We start from the raw sequence: 16509 nt of genomic DNA on the forward strand, positions 1-16509 counted from the left end.
TTTTGAAATTTTGACTTGATAAACACTCAAAGGTGGTTGAAGAATTTCTTCCTCTAAATTTTTTCACAATATTTTTGCATTGTTGAGATTAGTGCTAGACAAAAAATAAACAACAGTAAAGAGTAAATCCATTAGCTCTTATGTCTAGAGCAAGTAATGTTAGAGGATGGAGAGACTTCAACACCTTGTCCTGTAGCCCTGATACATTTCAATAAATTAGCTTATAAGGGGAAAATGAAACAATATCAATATACACTATATATATATATATATATTTATATATATATATATATAAAACACAGGAAGGTATATTTCTGTAGATGGTAGTTCTAACACAAAAACAATATCATAAGGCACACTGCTGAGAAGGTACGGACATATGACTAGAAATTGAAACACTTCACAGAGGGAAGCCTAGAAACTCTCTGAAGAACCAGGAAATAAACAAAAGCCACAGGAAACTCGGGATCATCTAAATCAGAAAGGGGGCTGTGAAAACATCATAAGGACACAAAGAAGAGGAGGTAAGAGCCAAGAAACTCGGCTTATCATAATAGTTTCCATATGGAAAGTCACATAAAAGGATTTATGCTCAGAAACCAGAAACAAGAGAGATTCACACTGCGAGTTTATGGAGTAACCTACTGATTCACACCCGTATAGCATCAACAAGACAAAGGCGGAAGACCTGAGGAAGGAGACTGTGAAGCATGCACCAAGAATGTACTGCTCTCTTCTCAGGCTCCATCAGAGCTGCCATGGGGTTAAAGGAACATTACAGCTCTGTGCTTCAGCAACATGCTGGTTCACACTGACTTCACAGGTTTCCCAGTGATACCGTCTCACTTCTTGAGAGTAATTTATTTGGGTTTTCTTTTTATACATTTCAATTAAAATTGTACCAAATTATCATTTGCATGATTCTTTTTTCACTAATAACTACTCAATATTGTAAAAAATATTTTTTAGTAATTGATTATATCCTTTTCTTATTGCATTTATTGTATGCTATACATTTTTTCTCCGCTCCCCTCCCTTCCTCCCGTCTCCATTCTGCCCTCTCCTGTAACCCCCATGCTCCTAATTTACTCAAAAGATCTTGTCTTTTTCTCCTTTCTATTTGGATCCATGCGTGTCTCTCTTAGGGTCCTATTTGTTGTCGAGATTCTCTTGGGTTGTATATTGTAAGCTTTTTCTTTGCTTTATGTCTAAAAGCCACTTATGAGTGAGTACATATTATATTTGTCTTTTTGGGTGTGGGTTACTTCACTCAATATGATTTTTGCAAGATCCATCCATTTGCCTGAAATTTTCAAGATGCCATTACTTTTTACTGATCCAACTTCTTTCATGCATTCTTCACTTTCATACTGATAGCTTTTTTATTACTATTATACATACATAAACACATATCAATATGAATACAACCTGCTGAATCTATTTAGTATAGCTTATGTGTGGATTTCAGGGATGACTACTTTATATTGAATAAACAATTAGGGGGCTCATTCCTGGGAAAGACTAAGTCTCCTTCTGCCATCAGTTCTTATTTGACTTAGTTTTCTGTCTAGGAATGGGGTTCTGTGAGAGTTTCCCTTCTATGCTAATTGTGCTTATTGGTGTTGCCATTGTTAGAATCTTGTTTAGAGAGCCACTATACTGTGTTTAGATATCATGGGTGTTGCTTCCCTGTTGTTTCTAAGAGACGCAATCTCGTGGATTTCCTGGTCCTCTGTACAGAAATTTCCTATGTTCTGTCTCCTCTTCTAGAATCTTCCCTGTGTCTTAGGTCAGGACTTATGTTGTAGCTGTATCCATTGAGCCTGGAAAATCTCTGCATTAAGTCCATTATGGTTTTCTGTAGTGGGTTTTCTTTTCTATGGTAGTTTAAATTTAAGTCATCTTAATACCTCTCATTTTAAAATGAGAATCCTAACAGAAAATATCTCTTATGGTTATTGTGAATTACACCACAGTGTAAATGCAAAATGCTTTGGAAAGTTTAGGCATAAAGCAACTATGAAACCAACATCACTTAGCAATGGCAGTGAGTGTGTTGACGAACAACCTGAAATCAAAGACCTATATATTTTGCCACATAAAAGTAGAATGGAAGAAATAGTACATTTGTTGATAAAGAGCAAAAATGTATTTTGTGTGTGTTTTCTTTACTTTAAAAGATAAATCTAATGAGTGCAGTGCCTGTGCTATCGTGGCAGAAAGACTGGTCTGATTTACAGACCAAAACCCTGTCTTCAAAAATAATAATGATTTTATTTTCCCACTTAGGCTGCCAAGAATAATTACAGAGGAATGTTTTAGTATTATCCCTGCTTGTCGCATTTAAAATAGTGTATTACATTTATGTGCTGCTAAGATTTGAATCCATCCTCCCAAATCCATGTGGAAAACTTAATTCCTCTCTGCAGCAGTGTCAGGAGGTGAGGCCTCATAAATGAATGTTGTTCTCACAGGAATGGGTTAGTTATTAAAAGAGCGTTCTTGTGTGAAAAGGCAAATCCAGCCTCTTGTGTTCTCTCACTCCTCTTCCGATCCATCCAAATTCAGCACTGGAAGGACAAGGAACACAAGCCCTCAGCAGCAGCTGGGGGGCATACTCTCAGACTCCCCACCACTTGACGCTATGAGCCACAACTTCCATTGTTTCTAAAGTTCCAAGTCTTACATAACAACACTAACTAAACTTAGACATCCACCTGCAACAACAAAGGAATTAAAAGTTGCATTAACAAATTAAAAAATAAGGAAAATAAGGATATTAATATGCGAGAAAACAAGTCAATTTGAAGGTAATTTCAGGTGGATAGAAATGAATAACCATTGTTTAACAAAGTGATCCCAGAAGTGTAACACATCAGAATAATTTTCATGGCTGAACTAAAACACATATTATTTTAGATTACTCTATTAAGTGGATCTCCAATGACCTAAAATTATAGCACCCTAATCTAAACCATTTTTCTTACATATTCTCATCCATCACTGTTTAAGAATGTGATGGTTCTTCTCGGTTTTGAATTGAAATACCAAATTCTGCTAATTAAATTAATAAAAATTTCAAGAGATTATCTCTCTATGCCAGGCAAGAACTGAAGAAGTTAAATTTGTCCCAAGCAGAAGCAGTATACTTCTATAGCACCCATAACTTCTGAGCTTCTACAAGCAGTGGACTAAAAATAAGCATTGAAATTGATCTTAATTAAGTACATAATTGCAAAAATTGTCAATATCATTATCACATGCAGAAATGTCAGAGGAAAATATATATATATATATACACAGAAATTGCTATATAATTATGAACTAGTCAAGGGGCAGAAACAATAAAATGTTAGTCTTTGATCTGGAGCTACATTTAAGGCAAGGAGATGAGGGGCAGGACTTCTACTCTATGCTCCAGAGGAAAGGGAAAGCAGAATTTGTCAACAGGTGGTTCAGTGTCATAGAGTGAAGGTCAAAACGAGGGCCAAGCTGAAAGATGGTGGCTGAAGCTTTTTGTGACTGCCCTGCCATCAGCTTGTCTACACTCCACCTCTCAAGGACCTGGGATCCTATTGTTCATCTTCACCCTTTGACCCCTACGAGTACATTTACATGCACGACCTTTCAGTCCGCCACTTCTCTACTGACTCCAAGGAGTTCTGCTTTACAAATTAAACCCTTTAATGTCACAAAGTTAGAAGATTTAAAGTAACTATGCTAATGACTGATGTTTGAATTAAGTACAGTAAAATGAAAATAGTTAATATACAAGCAAGCATATAAATTTCTCATTGATTTCATCCGCAAAATGTGGGTATACGATCTGATTGACGGGGTTTATGGGCATAAACAGTCATTTGTTACCTGAATGAGCCTGGACACAGTACTAAATAAGTAGCAATGAAGAATATACCCAGATGAATCTGCTCTTGATTTTCATAGAAGAAGGATGAGCTGGATTAGATGTGTTTACAGAGGAGATATTAGAAAGTAGTCCAGGGTATTGAAATCCCCACAGGATCCAGAAAGAAAGAGTGAAGAAGTGTAAATGGGGATCTGTGGGGAGCACCTGGGGACAAAGACGACAGTGGAGCTGAGATATACAATAGAGAGGTGTCCAATTCTCTAGTAGTACCAGAATGCGCCCTGGACTTTGTAAGATGGGAGGAGAGGCAAAAACTGCAAGCTTAGGACAAACCAAGCACAGGTCCTCAGCAAGAAGGCAAAGCACACAGAACACACAAGCAAGGGGAGTCCTGTGGGAAGAAGATCCCCTTCTCTCTTGACAACCCCTTAGAGAAGAATGCTGCAGGTCGCTATGGTTTTCAGCAGCTTTCTATATTATTCAGGATTTCTATTTTCTGGCAGGTTATCTTTTGGGTGTCTGGACTTAAATCTCAAAAGTCTTAATTCCTATTGTTTCAGCAGCTACATTATGTATGTTGGTAGTTTTGCCAAAGAATTAACAAAACCTTACACTTCCTGAAACAGCAGCACTCACACATAAGCTGTCTTTCCACTGCGAACACACAGACAGGGGGGAGGCTTTCTGCCTTTACCAGAAGAAACAGGCAGGAGAGTTTGTCAGCAGGCAGTTCTATGAGGTCAATCAATAAATAAAAACAGTCAAAATGAGCTTCCAATTAAAGACAAGGCCAACTAGCACAGAAAACTCCACATTGGCTTGGTCTCACATTGGCCTGAATGTCTGCCATCACCCTTGCTCCCAGTTTTACATTACTGTTTAATGGTGAGCATGAATGTTGCAAACCTTCACCAGTCTTCACGTTCTCCGCTAGTTTTCAGAGAGCTAGTTTTCCCGCTAGCCTTCCATTCGCTTCCCACAGTCTCTGACACCCAGCTTCACTGCCTGCTTCAGCTCCCTAGCAATGATTGGCAGATGTCTCTCTTAACTGGGATTCCTTTCAGCTATAAATACCCACTGTTTTCATTCATTAGCCCTATTTCCAGTGCCTTCTGTAATCGTTACCTGATAGAATCTGGTCTCCAAAGAAGTTCCCCTGACCTCATAATCACAAAGCTCTGGGGGACATTCTGGTACTACTAGAGAATTGGACCGTTTCCTCCTTTTGAACATCTCTGCTTGATGGCAGCCTTTGTCACTGAACTCTCCCCCACAGAACCCCATTTACTGCTGCTCACTCTTACTCTCTGGATCCTATCTCTAACCCTGGACCTCCTTTCTTCCTGTTCTCTAATATCTCCATTATAAACCCAACCCAAACCCATGTACACGAATGATATGCATATCATCAGCCCAGAACTGTTGTTCTATGTCCAAACGCAGCCGACTCCAGTCTACCCTCCCTTCCACTTTTAGTATTTACTAGTCCTTAACTAGTTGGTGAATAACTAGATGGGCTCCTTAAGTACACGTGTTATAAACCAGGTCTCGCTGTAGGATCTTAGGCATATAATGTAACCTCTTCAAGTATAAATGTTCCAGACCATGAAACACCTAATGAAGTGGTCATTAAAAGCACAGTACGTAATAAATGTAAATTGCTTGACACAATGAGAAGTCATGCTGTAAGTATCTAGTGATGCTAGAAAGTATGATTTTAATTATCATATATGATTTTAAATATCATGAATAACAATAAAAACATCCTGGCTAACTGCTTAAAATAAAGTGGCCCTTCCTAACGTTAGGCATCACGCATTACTGTGGTAAAATATACTCTGTATGCATGCATATATGAAGGTAGATGTGCTGAATTATAAAAATCACAGAGCCAAAGCAACTGGATGTGAATACTAGCTCTAAAAGGCAAAAAGCTATATGAAGCCATAATAACTCAGTGATTGCTGAATTTTCAGCAATATAATAAAATGCATAAAAAATCAAATCACACAGACCATATAGGAATTCCCCATCTCTCCCCTACCCTAACTCCCTTTCCTGTTTCTTCTTTACGGTAAGAAGCAGTAATCTTCCTCGAAGCCTGAGTTCCACATTCATAGACAGCTTTTCATCAGCCTCATGGTAAACTTGGCAACATTCAGCCACTGGCTGGAGCCAAAAGTTATGATTCACTTGCAAATTGTTCTTCGAAAACTTGTCACCAACAAATTCAAACACTGTTAGGAATTTTAGCCACTGTCCAGCACTGAGGACCTCCCACATTCTCCAAATAAACCCCAAATTTTACTACATAATCACAAGCTATCCCACCACCTGGTCCAAGTTTACTCATTTGATGTTATTTCCAGCTTGTGTGTTCCAAGTCAGCCTCAGTAGGCGGCCCCCATTCTCTGCTGGCTGCCATGCACACTCCACTCTCCTTCAAATGTCTATGTAATCCACTGTGCTTGATAATCGAATGCCCAGGTCACACCATGGTGGACACTGTAGGAGGCCTCCTTTGGATGCAGAGATGCATTCTCTCTTCATCACACATTCAGTTATGTTCACTGAAGCATTTCCAAACACTGCTCAATGCTCAAGGTAAATTAAGTCCAGGACACAGCAATCGTTTGCTACATCCATGTACAGATGCCTTTATCCTAGCCAAATGCTGAGGTCCCACTTTCAACCTAGGTTGGAATTTTGAATCTGGGTTGAGCACAGAAAACGTTTCTTCTGGTGGATACTGTCACAGATGTGAGTCACAGAGCCTACAGCCTCTCTGAAATACGTCCATGAGAGAAGAGCGGGTAGCATCAGAGAGAGTCGGGCTGCAGATGGCAGAGAAGTGCTCTGCTTAATGCTCTCCACGGAAATGTCCCAGTCATGTGATCCGAGAAATCTCGTGCTATTCAGGACTTTATCTTGGCTATTTGCAGTCAGTCAAAAATGATTTAAACTGATATGCGTTAGGATATTGCAAAGCCAAATGCAAAAATATAATTCTTTGATGGGGATTCTTCTACTTAATACAGCTGAAGATAATCTCTCCTTTATAATCATACAAGCCTTCATAGGCATTTTATGACATTCACATTCTACTTTTTTAGTGTAGTAGACTGTGTAGTGTATTCATCAGAGAGGTTTTTTTCTTTAAATAAAAACCTTTTAAAATTAGATCCACAGCCAATATATCTTAGCATTTTGCACACTATAAATTCAGTACAAATGCACATAATAAAGAACACATAAGAAAGTACTGAATACTGAAAACCGAATAGGATAAGAGAAAATTAAGAAGCATTTACTTTTTCAATTACATCGCAGAATCATCCACATTTTTATGAAATGTTAAAACGATCACTATATTTGTTTTCTAATAATATTACATGTACTTTAAGTCTCCTTAGTTACATAAAATCTCAGACTCAATAATTATATTCCAAATCTTTAGATTTAAAACCTTTAAAGGTAAAAATAAATATTAATTACTAAACATCTATTCACCTTTTAGTAGCTTTTATATCTACAGTCTACTTGAAAATAATAGCTTGAAAATTAAAGTATAAGCAAGGCAAATAGTAGATTTTGTAGAAATAACTTCAGTTACCTCCACAAACAATTGGATAATGGACAAAACATAGCTAAATAAAAAGTTCCTAAATTTAAAGTTTATAAATTACATTGTTTGAAGCAATATTATAGGGTCTTTTCTTTAATAAATTTCTATCATAGTATCGAGGGTTTATGAGACGCTTCTTGAGCAGTTGCCCCCGCTGTCCTTGCTTTTACTATCTTTTCACTTGGCTTAAGTGGGACTTTCTACACACGTTATTTGAAAGCGTTTCAGACAGGAGATTTTATTATTCAGCAATAGGAGAACTTTGGCTCTAATTGCTTTGACAGTTGTGTTTTAAATCTTTCATATCCTCATTCACACTAGTCAACCAAGCAAGTCTTTGCCAAGCTAGGGTGAGTTATTCAAGCTTCGACTGATTCAAATGTTTTATTCTGGTGAAAGGGAGAAAATAATACCATATTCAAAACTTCTTGAATAATGATATTTTAAAATAAACTCTAGGCATAAAATAATTAAATACCAACATACCAGAAACATTCTGTGTCGCTGTCTATGTTCCTATCTATCTAGAGTCGCTAAGTTAAGTATAATGATTCTGATCTTTTTTATTTTTACTTTTTTATTTTGATCTTTAAACAGAGATGTTGACTATTAAAATCACCCATCACCAAATACTAACCCTGTACATTCCCTCACTGCCTTTTTTTTTATTTTTCAGCACTAGAGTTGGAAGCTCGGGCTTCACATGTGCTAGGCAAGGGCTCTACCATTGATACAGATCCCGAGTCATCCATGTGTTCCCGTAAAGATATGTAGGTTAAGTAAAGTTGGCTTGCCTAGTAAGTTACTGGTAGTTTTTATAAATACCTAGTCTTACACATGAGACGGTAACAGTGGCTAACACTGGTCTTAACATACGGCTTTTATATTCCGGATGCTGACACAGTTGGCAGAGAAGAACGAGCCATGAGAAAACATAATTTCATGCTTGCATTGTTTCAGGAGCAAGAAAAGACCTTAACAACAACTTTCCACACACATGCAAGCAGTCAGAAACACCACGTTTCTGGTGTAAAGTGGCAAGAGGCAGGGGCAGTGATAGAGATAAAGTGTTTTCCACTGAACAGGAAAGTCCTCTCCACTCTTACTCTCCACGCTTCCTTCCCTCATGTCTTCATGTTACCCATATTGCTAAGTAGTTCCCATTCAGATGGAACAGAGAAAATATGCATAGTGCTAGCATATTCAGACTTCATTTTATTCATTTGGAAAACTACTTCATCTTGACTTACATTCTGTTGGAAAACAGTTAAAGAAATCAGTATAAATACTAGTTATTTCTGACTATCTTAAAGGATTTGCATTGCCCTGACAATAAACTTTCTTTTAAAAAAGGACTATTTTTAAATAAATGCCGATTTGAATAAGTGAATAAATACTGGACATTCTTATATTAGCTGCAACACTAGGTGCCTTAAAATGCTTCATTCAATCATAGCAATAAAAAAATTACCAGCTGAAAATGAGCGCTTTTGCATTTCCAAAAATGACCTATAAGGCCAATGAGATGGCTCAAGGGTTAAAATGCTTGCTTCAGAGCCTGAAAACCTGACTTCAATCCCCAAGACACTGGCAAGACATAGTGGAAAGAGAGAGGCCCAATCCTAAAAGTTGTTCTTCGACCTCCACACATAGACTGTGGCACACATGACCCTCTACACAGACACAAACACAGTAAATAAATGAATGCAACAAAAAATCTAAAAGAAAAAGAAAAATTATCTAAAGCAAGTTTTACAGCATAGTTCACCTTAACTAATTCATTTCACAATATTGCCACATTGAGACCAACAACAATAAGTTCGTTTCTAATTTTAATTAGTGACCTTCCTTCTTTCAAAAACAGACATAGACACTTTTTTGCTTGGTTGGTTGGTCTTATTGGGTCTGGGTTTCACTGTGTAGCTTTGGCTGTCCTGGAACTCACTCTGTTGATCAGGCTGGCCTCAAACTTAGAGATCCACCTGCCTCTGCCTCCCAAGTTCTGGGATTAAAGGCATGGACCACCACCACCTGGCCAATAGACAATTTTTAATGAATAACTGAATTTGGAATTGACTAAAAAGACTTTTATAATAGTCCAACAATGGTGATTGACCAGCTCCCTCCAACATGAAGACTGGTATATACTTTACACTTCACAATGAAGCAGAAGTGAACATGATGAACTATATTATACATGCATTATTTTTGAAAAGACAATAGAATGGTTCAATAACTACAAAAACAAAATACACAAACAGTTCTTGTAAAAACGTTGATTATTTTCCATGTTTGTTGGTGACGTAGTTGCGAGATGGACACTGGACAGTATGTGGACTGTCCCCTACTCTAATGTGTGACCCTGGAATATTTCCTTAACTTAACACCCTTTAATATGCTAACTAACAAAATTAGGAAAACACCACCAGGTTACTAAGAGGATTATGTGAGTCAGTATGCCCACCATTGTTTGAGCTGCATATGGTCAATACTAAGTCATATCAGTTTGGGCCATTACCTGCAATTATAAGTATCATTGTGGTTCTGAAAATAGATGCCATTGGAGTATGGGGATGGTTCAGACAAAGCTGAAACACCTTCCACATTCCAAAATACATCTCATCATTTGTATTTGAATTACTAAGGCTGGAATCTACTTGTAAAATAGAGCATTAAAAGAAGACTCAAGACATAAAATTGAAATGTTGATCAACTCTGAAAAATATTGGAGATGTTCTTCAGTACCAAATAGCTACCCAAGTTTTATTTTTTGAGTAAAACACAAACAAGCACATCCAACTCCTTACTGTCTAAGCTTCCTTTGATTTTTAGTAACTAACAGAAAACTGTTAAGTATGGCCAACGATGCAGGTAAGCAGGTGATCTTCTTTCTAACTGAAGCTTTTTTCCTCAGCAATATCTGCAGTAACCCTGAACTATAATATCCACAGTTTCTTCGGAAAAGCATTCTCTATTGGACCTGATTTTAACAGTTGTCAATCAAGACTGACTATTTTTATTCAAAAGGCTCATTTGATATTTTCCTCACTGAATATTTTCAAGAATGTACTACTGGGTTCTTCAAAATAAATTGTCAAATACCCCAAAGGGAATCATAAAGATCAGGACTTGCAAAGGCTATTATTTTTGTATGAGAAAAACATTAATTTCCTCACTTCTTAAAATGTGCCTGTAAAACAATGTATCACGAACATTTTCTAGAATTTTAAGACACTTACTGCCGACACATGGATTTGTTCAAATGCTGGTGATTCTGAGACCTAATTGCTTTATATTTTAGGGAATTATATTTGAAAATAATATATAGTACCTTATTAGCTGCTTGAATATTGCCAATATTGTTTTTATATTAGTAAGTACTTGGTGCATATTTTAATAATCCAGAAATACTTTGTGGTTCATAAATGTCCATTTGTAATGGAACACTTTATTTGATATAATAAGCAGTTATAGTAGATAGGCTAAAATAATTTCTTATTTACTGCACACAGTTGTATAAACACTGACAAACTGAGTCATTTCATAAAAGTAGGGATTAAAAGTGACTTGGAGAGTATGAGATTGGGAAAGGAGAGTAATCAGTGTAGTCCCTTGCACACAGAAAACATTTGGTAACTGTTATGTCCTTTATGTTTTGAAGGCAAATACAGTAACAGATAGATGAGTCACTGAATAAGTGAATCAAACAATTAAGCAAATAAACAAAATAACCTAAGCGCTAGTCGCCTGAATATGAAAGAAACATAGTTTAATGAACTTAATATTGAGGTCATGAAGATGAATATTTAATCTAATAGGTTAATAGTTTTTATAAGGACATACCTGTGTTATAAAAGGCAAATAATTTTGTGTTTTCAGGGAACAGTTATAGCACTTCCTCTCACTGGACAAAAGGGAAGTACCTCAATGCATATTCCCTGACCCTTTTATATCAGGAAAACTTGGTCATCTTCATGTATTTTTAGCAACCTTGTGAAAAGCCAATTAATGGGGTTGGAGAAATATACAGCCCAGATGTTAAGAGCGCATATTCTTGTAGAGGACCCAGGTACAGTTCCCAGTACCCAGACAGCAACTCAGTATCATCTGCAGCTCCAGTTATAGGGAATCATACACTCTCTCTGGCTTCTGCTGCCATCAGAGTCATATATAATACACATACATACACATATAGGGACACACTCATATACATGAAACTAAATTTAGAAAGAAAAATACTAAGTATTATGGTATATACTGTCAATTCACAGATCATTTCAAGAAATCTATTGTTAATTTCTATGTCAATGTTACAGGGGAGGAGATGTAGCTTAAGAAAATACCTCCAGTGCAGGGATAGCATAATATGAAGTTTGTGGTCTTATTTTAAACAATTGCCATTTGTGATACTCTTTAGTTAATGAAGTGTAACTTTCATTATATGATATTAAAATTGTTTAGTTATTTAATGACTAAAAGTATCTACTTCTGTCTACTGAACAGAAATACTGTCCTACTCTGATTTATTTTAAATCTAGTCAATGAGACAGGATTATTTAAGAGGTAGTTAATAACAAAAATTAGATTCCCACTTCAGATGGCACCAATAAGTATAAGTACATTTTTTATTATTTTATAGTTTTACTTCATATATGGAAATTTATTCTCTATTCTTTTCTTATCAAAATTAACAGGCTAATATATAAATAATAGCAAACCTAAAATTTTGCAAAAATATTGCACAATGGTAATGAATGTGTGGGAGCTGGCCTTTTCACTGGCTTTTGGAACTTTAGAAAATAGTTTAATAAGAGACTTACAACAAGTACATAATTGATGGAATTGTGTAAGTAAGAAATTATAGTTCACGAAGAAGAAACTAAGCATTTAGTTTCACTCACAGCAAGTCAATGGCTCAGAAGGTAAAGGCACTTCCCACCAGCCCTGACCACAGGAGTTTAATTCCAATATCTCACATGACACAAAGAGAGAAGCAATTCCCACAAGTTGTCTTCTGCCTTCCACATGCATGCTGTGGCACACACACACACACACACACACACACACACACACAGAGAGAGAGAGAGAGAGAGAGAGAGAGAGAGAGAATAATTAAAGTCATGTTGAAATTTGATAGACTTCATCCACATCATTTGAACAATAATTTATCCAAAGATTAAACTTTTCCTTCAACAATCAAGTAATCCTGGCAAGAATATGAGCATCCCAAAGTTAAAGCTTGACCAATTAAGGCACAAAGGTCAGGTCAAGAAATCTGTACATACACAAAAGTAGAATTTAAAAAGTAACCTAACAGAACTTCCACCCCAGTTCTGAATGGAAAGGCCAGAAATAGAACAATGTATAAGCGGTTTATGTCTTTCCATTTTCAGAAGGCTTGAGATGCAGATGAGCAAACGTGATGAATGTGATGTAGACAGAAAAAAACTGTTTATGGCTTGGCTATTAAAAATAGACAAAAGAAGAGAAAATAAATTTACTCATTTATCCATTTATCCAACTAAGCTATTATTTGCACAGAAACATGTAAGTATATGTATATCATTTATAGTGTATATCAATCCCAGCACATGGGATGTTTGTTAGAATATGGGAAACAAACATGAAGGAAAAAAGGATGAGCATGTTCTCCATTACCAAGAAGCTTATAGTGGAAGAAGACAAAACATATACACAAAATTACAAGTTTACAGCTCTGTCCTGTGAGAAAAGATGTGTGCTGCTGGGAGAATACAGAATGTTGTGGTGAGTGGTGTTTCCGTGCAGAGATGCAGTCTGGGAAGAAATTGGCTGCATGAGGCAGGCTTGTGAGGGCATCCCAACCATCCTGGGGATCATGAATGAAAGCCATGGGTACTTTTAACTTGCAGAAAGCACAGATGAAATCCAAGGGTACTTAATTTGGGCCTCACAGTTCCCAAGGGTTAGAGTCCACATCCTTCACGGTGGGGAGCACAGCAGCAGACAGTCAGGCAGGCACTGGAAAAGTAGCTAAGAGCTCACATGTGATCTTCACATATAAAGCAGAGAAAGGGAGAGGGAATAGTTTGGATATTTGAAATGTCCACCCCTAGTGGACAGACCTCCTCCAACAAGGTCAGACCTCCCTAACCTTTCTCAAACAATTCCACCAACTGGAGACTAAGCATTCAACAAAGAAGCCTTTGGGGATCATTCTTATTCAAACCACCACACTCAAATACTTCTACCTGGGGCGTGGGACAAGTGGAAAACCATTGGAACTTCTTACTGTCTCTTTCTCCCCTTCAACTGAGCTAAGTAATTGAATTATCAAAGACAGTTTTGCTTATGAGCTTCTATATGCTAAAGCTGAAGCCTTATTCTCTTTACATACAGGGGGTGGGAACAAAGGGGTGAGGGGAGGGACTGGGCGGAGAGGAGGGAGAGAAAATGGCAGACAGGATGTAAAATAAATAAATAATAGAAAATAAATATAAAAGAAATACATAACATTTTTAAAGGAAAGATAAAAGTGTCTTAAAGGCATATAAGGCAAGGGTGAGACCATGGAAGACCATGTAATAAGCATTTGTGAGTACAAACGTACAGGCCATGCACAGCAACATATACTGTGGGACTCTATGGTATGGCATCCCTCTGTGGCACTTGCTTGCCAGTGCTGGCAAGCTTTGCATACAGCTATAGCAATCAGGATGAAACTAAACCAGTGCTATGCTGTGGTGGAGTCACACGGAAAATTCACATTTCACCAACATAGTTCCTCTATTTAATCTTTATATGCAAGCTAATTCACATCACAGAAACATACCTTTTAGGAGGAACAGACTATACTCAACTGTTTTTTGCCTACTATAGAGTGTCACAACCCAATAGTGGCACAAAAGCAGATTCCCAGGCACACTGAAGCCACGAAAAAAGGTTCATGGAGTTCGGCTGGTAATGTCAGCTGAGATTTGCATAAACGGAGAGGATCAAATGTCTATGCTATGTGTGTGTGTGAGGGTGGCAAGTTTCGTGATCTCACCAAAGTGAAAGAGCTTGCTTGAATTAACCTTACACAGGGCCTTAAAAGCCAGGCAGAAAGTCTGTAGCCCGTAAAGAAACAGAAAGAAAATATACTTTCAGGCCATAAAAGGGGCCTTGGGACATACTCATTTTGCTGCAATAAAGAACAGATTTACTCCTGTAAGCTACATGAAAAGCAAGATTATCAGTACAGCATAATCCAATTGTCAGACCTTTCTAAGGCATAATATACTGAAGAACTTTCACATAAGTTGAAGGCAGAGTTCTCCTATAATATACTAAATTGAATGTGTATAGCCAACATCCTGTCAATGAAGTTGACCTGTGCTGGTCAAGCATACCTTTCATAATCTAATTTCAGATATGAACCACCCTGTCACCTTTGAAGTAACCAGCACAATAGTATGGAAAATTAACACTAGTACAAACCATGTTCATTTTCCTTTGGTTGCACATAGGAAAATGACTTCTAACTGTCAAAACTGAAACATGCACATCTTCGTTCTTCAGACATATTTATGATGCAGGCATGGATGTACTGCTCTCACACTTAAATTTAACTCACAGAAGATGGAGCCTAATCACTCTATTTATTCGGTTCCATCCTGTTGTCTGCTGCATCTGACATGTACTCAATAAAGGTAACACAAAATGAATAAAGAACAAACATTTGGCTAAGCATTCCAGCAGCTGATCACAGCTAAAACATTTCAGACTGAGTGAAAAACACATTCACAATTTTCTGTGTGAGCCAGAAAGGCCTTTGAGGTGCATTTCCCCTTGTTCTCAGTGGTAATTACAGCTATATGGCAGCTTTGCCCATCGACACTCTTTGGCCACAGGGGCAGATGTGTTTCTCTTCTGTAATCTTTCAGCTTCAGACAAAGTAGATCACTTTCTGTAATGTGAGTGTGTCTCATCTGATCAGTCAAAGGTCTCAGAGCAGTAGCAGAGGATTTTCTGGAGAAGAAAGTACTCTGCCTACACACTGAAACACAGCCTACCAGTCGACTCTTCTGAAAAGGCAAATATATAGATCATACTGTGTTTGTTTCTCTTGAAAACAGTGAGTCTTATACTTGTTCCATAAAGTGAAGTAAAAGTATCCAGAATCATTGAGAAAGCCATGCAAGGCAAGCGTCAACATAATAAATACCACTGCCATTCGCCTATGTACGTTTGTACCTGCACATGAGCCACCAAGCTGGATTCAGATTCATATTAAATTCAAAGTCTTTTAATTGAAAACATTTGTACAAGGTTTTGATGAGTTTTTGCTGCATAATATTCTTTCAAGGAAGGCAATCAAAGCAAGACTCCATCTTTCCATGCAGACTATTGAAGTCAGAGCTAATCCACACTCTTGGTCCCCATAATCCTCATCTTTCTGTGTGCTCAGGATCCCCATTGTTCTTATCATACCATTCTGTTTGCACAGCGCAAATGTTTCAGGGACTTATTAAATGTATTCCTTTCTTTCAAACACTTCTGCTAAAAACATCCCATGAAGCTTATGTACTCTCAGTCTTGACACAGTTTTCAACAACTTTTATGAGAATTCCCATCTTAGACTCATTAGAAAATGGCACCCCTGACTATTAACTTAGACACTTAATGGTAATCACATACTTTATATAACCAGAATTTTAGCAAAGAATTTACTCATTTCCCAAACTCTGAGTTTACCTGGGATGATTAAAAATACTTCTGCTTTATTTTTTTATCATGCTTTAGAAGTCTTTTCCCATAAGCCTAACTTTTTTGAATCCATATTATTTATCATGGTTATACAAATGGGCTCCCAAGGGAAGAAATTACTAGGAAATATAGGTTTTTCCCTCTGTTTCATTATTAAAACCTTTCTGTTAACAATTCAGGAAAGAAGAAGAAAAATAAGAAACAGATGGACAGAATATGTATAATGTATCTACATCAAAAACATGAAATATCCCACACAATGGCTGCACAGTGCTGTGCTGTGCTGTGT

The 16509-nt window shown here is 37.2% G+C and overlaps 1 protein-coding gene across 2 annotated transcripts in view; it reads right to left on the reverse strand.

The window, feature by feature from the left end:
• The window catches only part of Ccser1 (coiled-coil serine rich protein 1), a 626740-nt gene that overhangs the window by 600122 nt on the left and 10109 nt on the right, over positions 1–16509 (reverse strand). The gene's annotated exons all lie outside the window — the stretch shown is intronic.

The sequence above is a fragment of the Arvicola amphibius genome, chromosome 2 (assembly GCF_903992535.2).
Source record: "Arvicola amphibius chromosome 2, mArvAmp1.2, whole genome shotgun sequence".
Lineage (NCBI taxonomy): Eukaryota > Metazoa > Chordata > Mammalia > Rodentia > Cricetidae > Arvicola > Arvicola amphibius.